This window comes from Crocodylus siamensis, chromosome 10, assembly GCF_052110815.1.
Source record: "Crocodylus siamensis isolate JL-2025a chromosome 10, ASM5211081v1, whole genome shotgun sequence".
Lineage (NCBI taxonomy): Eukaryota > Metazoa > Chordata > Crocodylia > Crocodylidae > Crocodylus > Crocodylus siamensis.
Window position 1 is genome coordinate 4831239 of NC_143404.1, and position 13170 is coordinate 4844408.

The 13170-nt window shown below is 59.7% G+C and overlaps 1 protein-coding gene across 4 annotated transcripts in view; it reads left to right on the forward strand.

The window, feature by feature from the left end:
• PDGFRB (platelet derived growth factor receptor beta) overlaps window positions 1–13170 on the forward strand; it is a 40509-nt gene that overhangs the window by 4741 nt on the left and 22598 nt on the right. The window contains exon 1 of one of the 4 annotated variants that reach the window (XM_090064468.1): window positions 2887–3044. The exons of 2 other annotated variants lie outside the window; for them this stretch is intronic. The gene's annotated coding sequence lies outside the window, so the exon portion shown is untranslated. Of the gene's footprint in view, window positions 1–2886; window positions 3045–9981; window positions 10114–13170 lie in introns of those variants that run through there. One more of the 4 variants, XM_090064467.1, reaches the window with a different exon arrangement.

The window sequence follows — 13170 nt, forward strand, 5'->3', positions numbered from 1 at the left end:
CTCTGGAAAGGCGTCCTCTCGGGGAGGGAAGGGGGCTTATTCTCCCCAAGCCCTAACCCCGTACTGCCCCCTCCAACGGGGGGACACCGAGGAGCCGCCGGGCAGGCGATCTGAGAGCCCGATCCCTGCAGGGCCGTATCCCGCTGCTCCCGCCTGCGCTGCCTCGGCGTCCTTGGCCCGTCCAGCCCTTCAAGGGGCTGTGACTGAAATCTTAATGCTACCGAGACACAGTAATTGGCACCAATTAAATCGCTACATTCATGTTTGAATTGCTTTAACTGGCGAGACACACTGTCTTATTTATACAGAAAATATGTTTGCTTGTGGGTTTGTCTGAACCGGGGCCAAGAGAAAATAAACCATCTCGAGCCTCTCTTTCTGAAGGCGCATTCTCCCCTTGCAAATTGGAAGTCACCTCGGTTTCAAATTCTTTGCCTCGGAAATGGCCGCGGAATAGGAGAGCCGCTTGTGTAAAGGGCTGGGGGCTTTCGGGGGCCGTCGCGGCCTCGCCTCCCGGCCCCAGCCCCCGGCCGCAGGGCGGCCAAGTGCCCCCACCGCCACCCCGGTCCCGGGCAGGCTGTTCAGGGGGGCACGGGGGGAAGTTGGGCTTCAGAGCGGATGGACGGCCGCAGCCAGAGCCCCGCCGCGCCGCCCAGGTGCCTCCCGAGGTGCTTGCCAGGGCAGGGGCGGCTTGTACAGCCCCGGGGGGCCAAGGGTAGGCAGGAGGGCAGCTGGGGCACAAGCCCAGAGCTGTCACCTGGGCAGTCCTCCCTGCCCAGCCCAGCCCAGCGGTGGGAGCGGTGTCTCCTGGGCCCCTTCCCACAGAGCTGGGCTTTGGCTGGACTTGGGGCCACGTGGCCACGGGAGGGCAGCCTGCCTCATGGTGCCCCGTGGGGAGGCTGGCAGTAGCAGGTGGCATCCATCAGGACAGCCCTTCACTCCGGCTTTGCCGATGCCTGCAGGGCGGAGGGCGGCGGTGGGTATATCACAGCTCTCTGCCTGCCCTCTCGGCCTTGCGGTTATAAGGAGGCAGGGGAAGCGCCGCCTGCCTTCCCTCTGCCCCACCGTGGGTAACCCTATCCTGGCAGCTTGCAATGCCCCGTCCCCCTCTGACCCCTGGCACCCCCAGCACGCCGTGGCAAGGAGAGCATGGTGGGGACGAGGGAGTGCAGGGGTAAAAGACAGACACCAAATTTTTCATGGGCTTCTCCTTTCCCCTCGGTCTGCCCCCGCCGACCTCCCTCTGCCCGTCCGCAGGACGGCTGTCCGTGGCTTCCCTTCTGCACCACTCGCTGCCCCGTCTTCCCCGCGGCGGCCCAGCGCCGATGGGGATGATTCCCACCGCAGCTCAGACTGGCAGGAAGCCTCCTGCCTACTGGTCCCAACTGGGATGTTGGGTGGTCCAGTGCTAGCCCTGGGTCATGAAGGCTTATGCTAGGCAGGAAGTGGCCTTTGGGATGATTTGTGTCTCTGTGACGCTGCCGGGTAGGGGGGTCTCCAAGCGGCTAGCACAGCGGTGGGCTAGGCCTCCGGGCCCCCTTGCTACACCGAAGCACAGAGCAAGCTGAATTGCCCACACTGTCACCCTCCTGCACGTGCCCGGCCCGGCTGTGCCCAGTCCCCCCGGTGCCATCCTACCTGGCAGTGGTCCAGAGAGGGGGTAGCCATGCCAGAGAGCCCATAACAGTGCTTCAGCCCCAAGACAGCTGCCCAACCCCTGCCATCTCCCTGCCCTTCCTACCCCCGTGTCACGCTGGCCGTGTGGCAGCTCAGCAGAGGCTCTCGGTGCCGTATCGGGCCCTTCCTGCTCTATTGCCCTCCTTCCTGCCTCGCCTCGCTTCTCCCTGCAGCTCCCTGCCATGCTCTTTCGCGTGCCCTAGACTTTGCAGGCCACGGCCGATAGGCACAGCTGCACCACAGGGATGTTTGTCTAGCCAGTGCCTCTTCCCAATTCCTTCACGTGATGGTCCTTATTTTTAGGAAGTCTCAGCTGGGATGGAGGCTCCTCTCTGTCGAGATAAACCTGACTCGGTTCTTTGGGGCACGAGGTGTCTTTTTGCTCCGGTGTCTGTACAGCGCCCAGCACCGTGCAGTCTGAGACTGGGGTTCCTGCAGACCTCAAAGAAGCAATGGTTGCGGGGTGGGAACAGAGGCAGAGAGAAGTGAAGTGATTTGCCCATGGCCGTCCAGTGGTGTGGTGGCAGAGCTGGTCTCCTGAGTCCCAGTTAGAGAGCAAGGAAGCCCCCTCCCCATGGGCTCAGAGCAGCCCTTGGATCCCGACCTGCTGGGATTTGCCCACCTAATCCCCGATCGACGCTCTGCAAACAGGCCAAGGCTCCCAGAAGCCTTTCCAAGCCATTTCTGCCTAACCCTAGCTCGGGTGAGCAGCTAATCCTGGACGCGAGGCCGAGAAGCCCCATAACGAACAAATTAAGCCCCAGTTCCTCGCAGCTGGAGAGGGATTCCTTGCCCCGCCGGACCCCCGTCGTGTGCTGGGATCATGCCCTGCCAGCTGCTCCCAGCGTGGCTCAGGGTTTCATTTTTGCTTGGCATTTTTGCCTGTCGGTGCAGAGGGGGCTGGAAATAAGCAGAGGCATGTGAGGGGGGAGCAGACCCCGTTCCCCTTCCCTCTCTGTCCGTGCCTCCCTCCTCAGAGCCTCTCTCTCCTTCGGATTCGGAAATAATTACAGCCCATCAGGACACGGGAGGCTCCCAGGAGCCTGCTCCGGGTTAGACTTCGCGGCAGCGACAGTCCCGAGCTGCTCACAGCTGAGGGCTTTGATGGAAAGCCTCCCACGTGTGGGAGAAGGGGCTTTTTTTTTTCTCATGTATGCCTTAGAAAGGCATTTCCCTTTAATTACTAAGGGAGGACAGAGCACAGCTTTCTGGCCAGCTGACAAACCTGCCTGAGAAAAAGCCTCCGCTCCCCTCTCCCGAGGTGGCCAAGTGCCCAGCCGGAGGGACCGGGGTGGTATCTCACTTCCGGCCCCGGACCCGCCAGCTCCAGCACAGAGGTTGCAATGGAAAAACTGCCCTGAGATAAGGTAGGACCCTCGAGGTGCAGGGGGAAGATGAGAAGGGGCCCTGATAGCAGGCCCTGCCTGCGCCAAAGGCGTAGCGGGGCTCTCTGCCTTGGGCTGTGGCATACTCTGGCAAAGCAGTATTTCTCATCCCTGCCTCCCACCCCTGCTCTCTCTGACCCCACCCAGCTGGCAGGACCCTACGGAGGAGCAGCGAGACGCTCTGAAATGCAGGGCCCCTCTAGGCAGTGCCCGCATCCAGGCCGGGAGATCCACCGGCCCCTGCCACCTACTGTGAGGGCAGGCTGCCCAGCGACTGGTGCTGGCAGTGCTCACGCACCTCAGAGCCAGGGTCTCATACGACTGGCGAGCAACCCCTGCAGGGCAGGCACATCGCATTCGCCGCAGGGACCGAGTGGGGGGGAAGCAGCAAAGTGACTTGGCGAAGGCCGTGGAGGGGGTCAGTGTCGGAGCCAGGGTTGGACTCCCAGGCTTGGCTGACCCTGCCGGGCTGCCTCGTGCTGCCGAGGCACTCCTCCATTTGTTGTGGGGAAGGACGATATATTTGGGCTTGTAGAAGATGGGTCTGGCTTGGCTTGCACCCGCTGGCTGCAATGACTAGAGCCAGGGCAATGGCAGGCGTCCCCAGCCAAGTCCTGCTGGAGCTGGCTAAGAGTCAGCACGGGCCCGGCTGGGCCCATGGAGGAAGTGCTGCGCATGCCCCTTCCCTACTGCCCTCCTGGAGGGAGCGCCCGCTGCCCACATCCGCCCGCCCCTCGGCACGGACCAGGCCGGGGCTTTCTGCCCCAGCCGTGACTTGGGTGACGACCGCAGGATGCGCGGCAGTGGCGTTACACCGGGGCCCTCTGCTCCAGGCTGACCAGCAGAGGAGTGGGCCACTTCCACCCTTCCTCCCCCTTCCCTTGTTCCCGTCCCCCTCCCCAGGTGAGCCCCCAGCCCCTGCTCCGGGCTGCAGCTGCTAAGGCTATGGGACACTTTCCCACAGACGGCTCCAAGTTCCCTCGCTGTCAGGAACAGCCCGGCGAGCCCCGGGCCTGGTCTGTGTTTCGGAGGCGGAGGCGGAGGAAGCATGCGCAGCTGAGCGGGAGAGGGACGTGGGCCCGGTGGGGCAGGGGAGTCGGTATTTATAGCCCTGGCGCCGCTCCAAACAGATGGTTCGTTTTATTTGGAACTTGCACAGAAGAGGTCACTCGCTTCCTGCTGCTCCCGGGGGTCTACAAGGGGTGCGTGGTTGGGGGGCAGGGCACGACCCCCCTCTCGTGTCCCCTGGCGCACCCCGGAGAGCGGGGCTTTGTGCTTCCGTGAGCGGAGGCCGAGCCACGAGGGCATGTGTGGGCCTGCTTTCTCACACGCAGCTGGACGCTCGTGCACGCGCATCCAGCGTGTAACACAGCTCGCCCTTCAGGGATGCAACAGGCTCGGGGCGGTGTAGCCAACCTCCTCCCCACCGAGCAAACCCATGCTGCGTGCCCCTGCATGTGCCACCTTTCCCAGCACCCTGCCCATCTCTTTCTGGGTCGTGGCCCTCATACGTGCAGCATAGGAAAGACCAGGGACCAAGCCCTGGTGGCTGGACGCCTGTGGGGGACCAGGGGCCCGGGGAAGGCAGGGTGCATTTGGAGACACTGGCTCAGTTACCCTGGAGCGGAGACTTTGCAGGAGCAGCGTCCTCTCGACGAGGCCGACCTCCCCTCGGCTTCCCTTTCCTTGCCGAGTTACTCTGGGAACAAGGCTGAGGGACAGGGCTGGATGGCGACAGATCTCATCTTTTATGGGGCTGATGTAGAGTTCATGAAGATACGGGATGCTACTGAGATGCTGCTGTGAGACGGTTGAGAAATGGTGTCATCAAATTGGGCCCCGTTGGCTCAGAGATGGCTCTCAAGTGACAGCACCGAGAGGAGAGGAGCATTTGGGGCACTGCGACGAGCTCCGGTGAATGCGAGGAGTGGAGGATAAGAGAGCTAGAGCGGTGCTTAATACTAACCATCAAGATTATGATGATCCAAAGCTGCCTGGAGTCAGGGGAGGTCGGTAAGGGGCAAGTTAGAATAGACTCGTAGGAAATGAGGGTTGGGAGGAGACCTCAGGAGGTCACATCTAGTCCAGCCCCCTGCTCCAAGCAGCCCCAGCCCCAACGGGACATCATCCCAGCCAAGGCTTTGTCAAGCCGGGCTTTAAAATCCTCCCAGGATGGAAGCTCTGCAGTAGCCCACCCATTCTGGCTAACACTTGTGACTCGTGCTGGAGCTTGGTTGCCAGCCAGAGCCACTTAGTCAACTCCACTGACTTCAGGGCAGCCACTTTGCTGATACCAGCCAAGGATTTGGCCCTGGTTGGAGCCAGACGGGAGGCGCCTTCCAGGATCGTGCTGCCCCGCGGAAACGGATGCTCAGTTGATGGTGGTCTCCTCGGCTGTACCCAGCTGGGCCTCAGTGGAGGTCCCTAATGAGGCTGGTCCCACAAAAGTAACTAGACTTGACAATGAAAATTTCCAATCTCAGGAAAGGCACCCACATCCCCGCCTCGGCACCTGAATTAAGGTCGCCCTATTTTCTGAGGTGCCAAGTGCCCTGCGATCCCATCAGCCTCGGGGCGGGATTGCTCAGCGCCCCTGTAAACTGGGCAGGTTTTATTTGGAGCCTCAGTATGGATTTGAAAACCTTCTGCAGCCACGCGTGATCCTGTTTGGCCCACGAGGGGATCATCTTTTATGGGGCGGTCTGATGTATGGGGCTCATGAAGGGCAGGGGATGCTACTGGAGGTTGCTGCTGTCCGTGATACCTGTCCCCATCTGGTGCTAATACTCGGTGCATCGGGACAGACCCAGGGACTCGGCGAACCTGCTCAGAGGTGCTAGGCAAGGTTTCACTGCAGTGCCGGGGGTCTCCGTTAGCTGGGCTGGAAGAGGTAAAGCATGCAAAATCTTCCTCTGCCTCCAGAGTGACGTACAACAGATACTCACGCTGCCCTACCTTGGGCCATCGTTTCTGGCTGTGCAAACTCCAGCAGACCCCGGTGCCGCTGACACCCACTGTGCCCTGGCGCGAACGGCCGAGGGCTGCAAGACAATAGAGGATCGGCCCCTGGGTGGTTCTCCAGATGGCCTAGATAGAAGCCCGGAAAGAGATTCAGCATTCATTCAGCATGCCTGGATGTACCCTGCGTCTCCCGAGACTTCCCCTCCGCCCCCCCAGCTAGGTTTCAGATTTCCTACCTCTGTGCTTTATCATCCTCTGTTTATGAGCCTGGAAAGACAGTCTCTCCATATGTGTGCGCGCTTCCTAATTCCAGCCATGTGTTGGGAAAAAAAGAAAGGGCTCTTGCATGGTATCTGGCCTGTGAGTAAACGTGGTGTCATGGGAGCCCAAGGACCCCAGAGGCGGGATGTTGCAATTGTGGACAGTTCCAGCCAAAAAAACACTCGGATTTATTTAGATTAAAGGGTGGGAAAGAACTGGAGTCACAGAGCCGGGGAGAGGGGGGAGAGGAAGAGCGGCCAGAAGAAAAGGTTTGCTGCAGAAGTGTTTTTAGGCCTCACCTTGCCCTGCCCGGCCCCGAAGACCGGGACCCTCGGTCCCGGCAGCAGGCAGAGCCCGGGCCCGTGCAGACGGAGCCACTGCGCGCCGATCACGAGATCCGCATGGTGCTTTTCGCTGCACGTGAGCATCCATGAGCTCACTTAATGACTCAGATGATGCCTTTAAACAAAGCAGGAATAAAGTATATTTTACTTTCCGCTAATCGGCACCAGATGTATGGCTGGCTTGGCAGAATTTCGAGGCCAGCAAAGCATTGTGGGAAAGCCTGGACTTGCCGCCCGGATGGGACCTTGTAAAAAGAGCTAGAAATAGAAAGCGCGAGGAAGAGAAGCTGCGCCGCGTTCGGGTGCGAGGCCTGGCTTCTCCTCCGTTCTCCGCTCGCTACCTTGGCCTGGCCCTGCCGGCCGCGGACAGCAGGTCTGAAACCCCCTGTGGCTTCGGGCTTGCTCTCGGCACCCTCATCCCAGACTCGCTGGACGTTAGCTGGGACCCCTTCACCTTCGGTGGTCTCCGGTGGCAGCTTTGCCCGAGGAAGGAGGAGAGGTCTGGGGCCAGCATGAAGCAACGGGGAGACAAGTTACACGGGGAAAGGCGAAGAAAAAGGCAGTGCTGGGAGCCACAAAACATGGCCTTCCTCCTTGCAGTAAGATGGCATGAATTCAGGCTGTATTTCCTGTAAGGGTCTTGTGCATCCTCATTTTCATGGGACAGTAAGTGTAGTGGCTGAGCCCAAGGTCATCCCCAGGGAGAGGGGGTGGACGGGGGCTGGTAGGGTCCCATCCCACCTCTGCCCAGCATGTGTTGCTCGGTCTGCCCATATTGCCACCAGCGAAGAAGTCGTCTCCTGTCTGCTCAGCCCCCGGCCGCTCTGTCAACCTGCTCGACTTGCAGCACTCTTTCCCAGTTTGTTCATGTTTTTGCGGATCCCGTAGGATCATCTCATCCTCCTCCCCCTTCCTCCAACACACACACACGCTCCTTCCCCAGCCTGGCATTGCAAAACCCCTCAATGCGTGCTGCTGCGGGCATCAGACCACAGGGGTGGGACATGCCAGGGCTCCCTTCCACCCGAGGGTCAAGGATGCTGCCTTTAGAAAGCCCCATCCCCACAACCTGACTACAGCAGCCCTTGTGCATGTGGACAAAAGGTGGGAAATGTGACTGGGAACACACTCAAGACCCACCAGCTGGGAGGCCGCTCCAGAAAGCCTGGCAGGCATTGCTTTATTAAGCTCTCCCAAGCTCACGGGCACTCAGGAAGATCTTCCTCATTCACTTGGAGCTGGACATTGCAGAGCACGCATTGCAGAGCACGTGCAGAGCAAGCGGCTTGTGGGCAGCTGCCATCTCGTACAAGCCCAAAGGCCTGGAGACATGCTACAAGGCACACCGAGTAAAATCAAAGCATGTTCTTGTCCTGCAAAGTCTATCCTGAGCTGTCCTGCCGGAGCCAGCAACATACTTCAGGTATCAGCCAAGGCCTCTGTGGCTTAATCGCATCTTCATGCAAGAGCGGGGAATGTGATAAGTCTGGAGGCTTCGGCGTAGGAAGAGCCTGATAACGCTTCTCCTCGTGGTCTTGCAATGCGGGCAGAGGAGTCCGAGATGGCTGAAGGGATCAAACGTGGCTCAAATAGCGTCAGGATGTCATTCCTCAGGAGAGGACGCGTGGCTCGCTCAGACCAGGCTGGCGCGGTGTCGGCCGTTGCAGGACTTCAAAGGCAAGGTCACGGGGCGAGGCCCAGCCCTGGCTCCCCGTCCTAGGCAGACAGGGATGGACAAGAAGCCACAGCTGCAACCAGCCCTTGCAAGCAGGGAAGAAAGAAGAGAAGCAGCACTGAAATGTCTTTTAAGCAGCACGCGGCAGAGCCCTGAGCTTGGGTCCTTGTCCCAGTTCAGCCACAGACGTCCCTTCTGACCTCTGTCCCTCCCTCCCCCCTCGCCTGCTGAGATAGCAAGGTCTTTGAAGCCTGTTTCGTGTCCACACAGAGCTTAGCGCAAGGGGGTCCCTATCTTGGCCGGGGCTTATAGGGACTAATGTGATTCAATCACGCAGGCTGATCAATCCGAGGTGAGCTCTGGTGAGCTCCCTACCCCATTGCCCCATGCCACAGGCCACAGAAGCAGGAGGCGAGGGCCAGGGCCATGATAACAGTTTAAAACAGGGGGCTCTTTCCTAGCTGGCCCAGACCAGACCTGCTCGAGCCCCTCACCGCGCCGTCCTCGACCCGCGCGCCGAGGCGGGTTTGTGTACGTAGGAGCAGCAGAGCCCAGAGCTGCCTCCTGCTGCTATCTCATCTTCTGCAGCCCGGCTCCCCACATCAAAAGGAGCGACAGGCCAGGGGGGCTTTATCACGGATGCGGCCCGGACAGACGGGATGAGAGAGAGGAGATAAGATGTGACAATAGGGCATTGTCAGGGTGCACGGTGGGGAGGGGTTGTAGCCGTCCACGCTCTCTGGAAAGGTGTCTGGGGCATTCAGCTCGCCCGCCCCATCTCTGCGTCACACGGGGATGCTCAGAAACCCCAAGCAAGGCTTGTTCAAGGGTGCTGAAGTTCAAGGGCGCTCAGCACCCCTGTACGGAGATGCAACCCCCTGATTTCGAGGGAGCTGCAGGGCGTAGTTTCTCAACCTGTGGTACACGTACCCCTGGGGGTACACGAGACACAGGCAGGGGGGACGCGGTACCCAAAACTCCCTGTCTCTCACACTCTTTTCCTCTCAAAACTACGGCAAAAAATTGGGCGCGCCACGCATGAAAATTCCCCGGTAATGATTTGGCGTACCGCGCTTGGCGTAGCGCTGGGTTCAGCCCTCCTAGCGTTGGGCAGCATCACTTCTCGCCCAGGTACATACCTGAGTTGTGCGTCCCTGGGGTAAACGGTGGCGACCCGACCCACACCAGCTCAGACATCTGCCACATCACGGCCTTGTCTACACAGCCCCTCTTCCAACACGTGGCACACATTCGTGTGCAAATATAAAATCCCCTGGAAAATTGCATGTTGGGGTGCTTATTAACATTTGCAGCAGCTAGAGGGTACTCGCTACTTAAAAGGTTGAAAAACACTGCTGTCGGGCAGAGCACAGCCCCGCAGGAGGGGACCAGCCGCCCCAGAGAAAGCTACTGCTCCTGCCCGGCCCCGCGCTGAGCTGAGCCCCTCGCTCGCTCAAAGGCACATTGTCAGCTGGCTTGTACAGAGGCCGCCAAGTGCCTGCATTTCCAATCCAGCCGGAGCTGCATCCCGGAGCCAAGTGACCTCCCATCTCCCCTCCCAGCCAAATTCCTCTTTCAGAATAATAAACAGTTCAGCTCAAAAAAAAAAAGAAAAAATCCCCTAACAGGCTGCTAACGATTTTCCTTCCCTCCCCGAGGCCTGGAGGCAGGGCAGCCGCAGCCTCGCACTGCTGTGGGGGGACTGGGAGAAGAGGGAAGCTTGCTGGAGGGGCTGGGAGGTCCGAGGCCGCCGTGGGCCGAATCCTGCTCTCGCCTGGGCACCGGCCCCGACCTGGAGGCACGTGAATAGGTAGGGAGGCTCCAGGGTGGTTTCCCCACGAGGGCCCGCTTGGTGGGGAGAGCTGGGGCAAAGGCGAAGCAAAGGGTGTCACAACCTCCGGTGCCTCCTCCTTGCCCCATTTCTCCCAGCCGGAGCGGGGACAGTGTCCCGGGCGCTGGCGGCGCTGGCTCCCGGGTGGGAAGCAGCAGCAGGACGGATTATGAAAGCACAGCGCCGGCAATGGAAATCCCCAAGAAACAACCTGGCGGAGCGTCGCTCCGTGCAAACCCCGCGGGGAGAAGAGCGAGCTCGGGGGAGCGATGCCCGGGTTGCGGGGCAGCTGGAGGGGGCTCTGCCAGGGGGTCATGGGCTGCCGTCTTCAACGCGCGACCCAGGCCCCGCGCCGTCGTGATGTTTTTAAACATAACGAACTCAGGGGCTTTGCTGTCGGGTGTCGGGCACTCGGGGCAAGGTTTCAGCCCCTTCCTTGCGCGGCGCAGGCCTAGGAGCAGGGTCTTTGGGGCTCCGGGAAGAGCGGCGACGATCACGGGCCTCGCCATAACACCCGCCAGCGTTGGCAAGCCCGGCGGTCACCGCAGCTCCCACTTCCTGAGCCGTTTCCTATCTCTCCCTGCGAGTGTCTGGCGCTAATTATTTGGGTTTGATTCGAGGACGTCCAGCCTGCCAGCGTTTGATGGGCTCCATGTGGCTTTTGCATGCAGCCCGGAGCTTGGCGCCATGCGCCTGTGTCTGTGCGCGTGTGCGAGAGGCGAGGAAACCCACCTTTCTGACAGCCGGACCTGGCTCTGAATGAGACTGAGCTCTCGGTCCCCTAGAAAGGAGCCGTATGCATGAAAAGCAAACACAGACACCATCTCCTCCGCCCTTCTTCCCCGCCCCAAGGCAGAGTGGACCGAGCCAGCTTTGTCGGGAAGGGACTGGCGATCTGAAGCATTTCCTCTGGGATGGGAAAAAACCAGTGTCTGTGTGTGCGGCTTGTGCCCCGGCCAGAGCAGATAAACAAGGGAGAGGTCACTGCAGTCAGCAAAACGCTGCCACGCTCCAGCCCCAGGCGGGAAGCGTCTCCCCTTCTCGCAAGCAGCCAGCCCCAGGTAGAGGGGGCAGGCCGGGGCGCCCGCGGGCACCGCTGCGCTGTGGGCAGACGCGGAGGATGACAATTGCAGCGGGGCTCGGCCGGTCAGCCGGAGGCCTGGATGCTGGTGCCTCCCCGTGAGCGGTGTCTCCCAGTGGTTTGGGGGCTGGGAGATGTGACTTGTGCAGAGAGGCTGAGGGACCTGGGCTGACTGAGTTGGGAGAAGAGAAGACCGAGGGGGGCTGAATAGCAGCCGTCCCCTCCCGGCAGGGGGGCTGCAAAGAGGCTGGAGCTGAGCTGGTCTCAGTGGGGGCCGATGACAGGACAAGGAGCAATGGGCTCAAGCTGCAGCAAGGGAAGTTGAGGTTGGATATTAGGAAAAAGTCTCTCACTTTGAGGGTGGTGAAGCACTGGAACAGGTGACTCAGAGAGGCGGTGCAGTCTCCCTCCTTGGAGGTTTTAAGACCCGGCTAGACAAAGCCTTGGCTGGGATGATGGACTTGGGGCTGGTCCTGCTCGGAGCAGGGGTTGGACTGGATGTGGCCTCCTGAGCTCCCTCCCAACCCCCTTTTTCTATGAGTCCGTGATCCTGCTAACATCGAAGGGATGCTCTTGGAAGAAGATGCTACCCAATGCATTCAGGAGGGTTCACAGCCTGGTCCCAGATATGCCAGCCTGAACCACCCTTAGATGTCTTCTCTCTTCTTCTCTCATATACTTCTTTCCCCTGCTGCACATCATGAATGCGGCAGAGCCACACACAGCTGCTTTATCACTGACACTTGCCTGGGCGCGTGGGTGTGCTGCACACGCGAGGAGGCGGTCAGCCGTCTGTGGTGCATCACCACACTCACATATTGGACTTGATAAGACACAATCTTATAAAGTTTGAGGACTGTTTATCTAAGACAGCCCGACCAGCAAGTCCAGCTTGCTGTGGAGATTTTGGAGTGGGGTCCTCGGGCCCTCGGTGATCTAGGTCAGACTAGAGGATCATCACAGTCCTTTTCTGGCTTTAAAATAGGTATTAACAACACACCTTGGTACAGATGAGTTGTGAAACAAAACCCATTGTTTTTTGTGGCTCTTTGGTCTTTTGTGGTGTTGCCTTTACTGCTCAGCTAAGATACGTGAAGGCATCTGTCTATCTGGCGTTCGCTCCGTCCGTGCCAACACATGCCCATGGTGCGGCTGGTCTCTCTTTCTATCTCCATATCTAGTCTTCTCTGCTGCTGGACCAGGTCAGGATCCTTGGGCTGGAAGACTGATGTCATCTAGGTTGGCTGCCTGAAGCCCATCTCACTCCTTTCATCTCCCCGGTGCAGGGGCTCCCCCTGGGAAATGGCCCCCTGAGGAAGCAGAAAGAATCACAAGGTTTGGGGGAAAGTTGCTGAATAAGTTGTAGACCTGGCTGGCTTTTCTGGTAAATCAGGCCTTTTCTAGCCAAGCGAAAGGATAACAAAAACATCTGACGACTGCACGTCATTTAGAAACCATTTCCTTCTAATGTCCAGCAGACAGACAGCTCCAGGCCCAGGTCAGCAGGAGACGGCATCTGGAGCATGTTGCGTCCCTCTCGTCCAGCGTTTCTGTGAACGCTGGCACAGGAAAGGGACCGCAGAGGCTGCGCCATCGCCAACAATATTGCAGAGGCAGCTTTTGGGGTTGCCTCTGTCAGTCCCAGACCCCAAAGAGCGCAGTCCGCTGCAGGGGAGGCAGGGAAGGCCCAGCTTGCGGTCGCAGCGGGGCTTCTTATAAAGGTCAGACCTGGGCAAGGACCTTCCTGAAGCTCCCGGATTGGGCTGGGACTCGAGCCCAACTCTCACGACGGCGCGTCCGGGAGCTGGCTTGCGTTCCCTGCGGTTCGTGTCTTGGTGCCATCTGTGATTTCCTTCCTTTCTTGGGGACGGTATTCGCTCCAGGGTATTTACTGGGGAACTTCACCCTATGTATGACGACTCAGTCGGGCTCCTGTGTACTCGGTCTCATGGCGT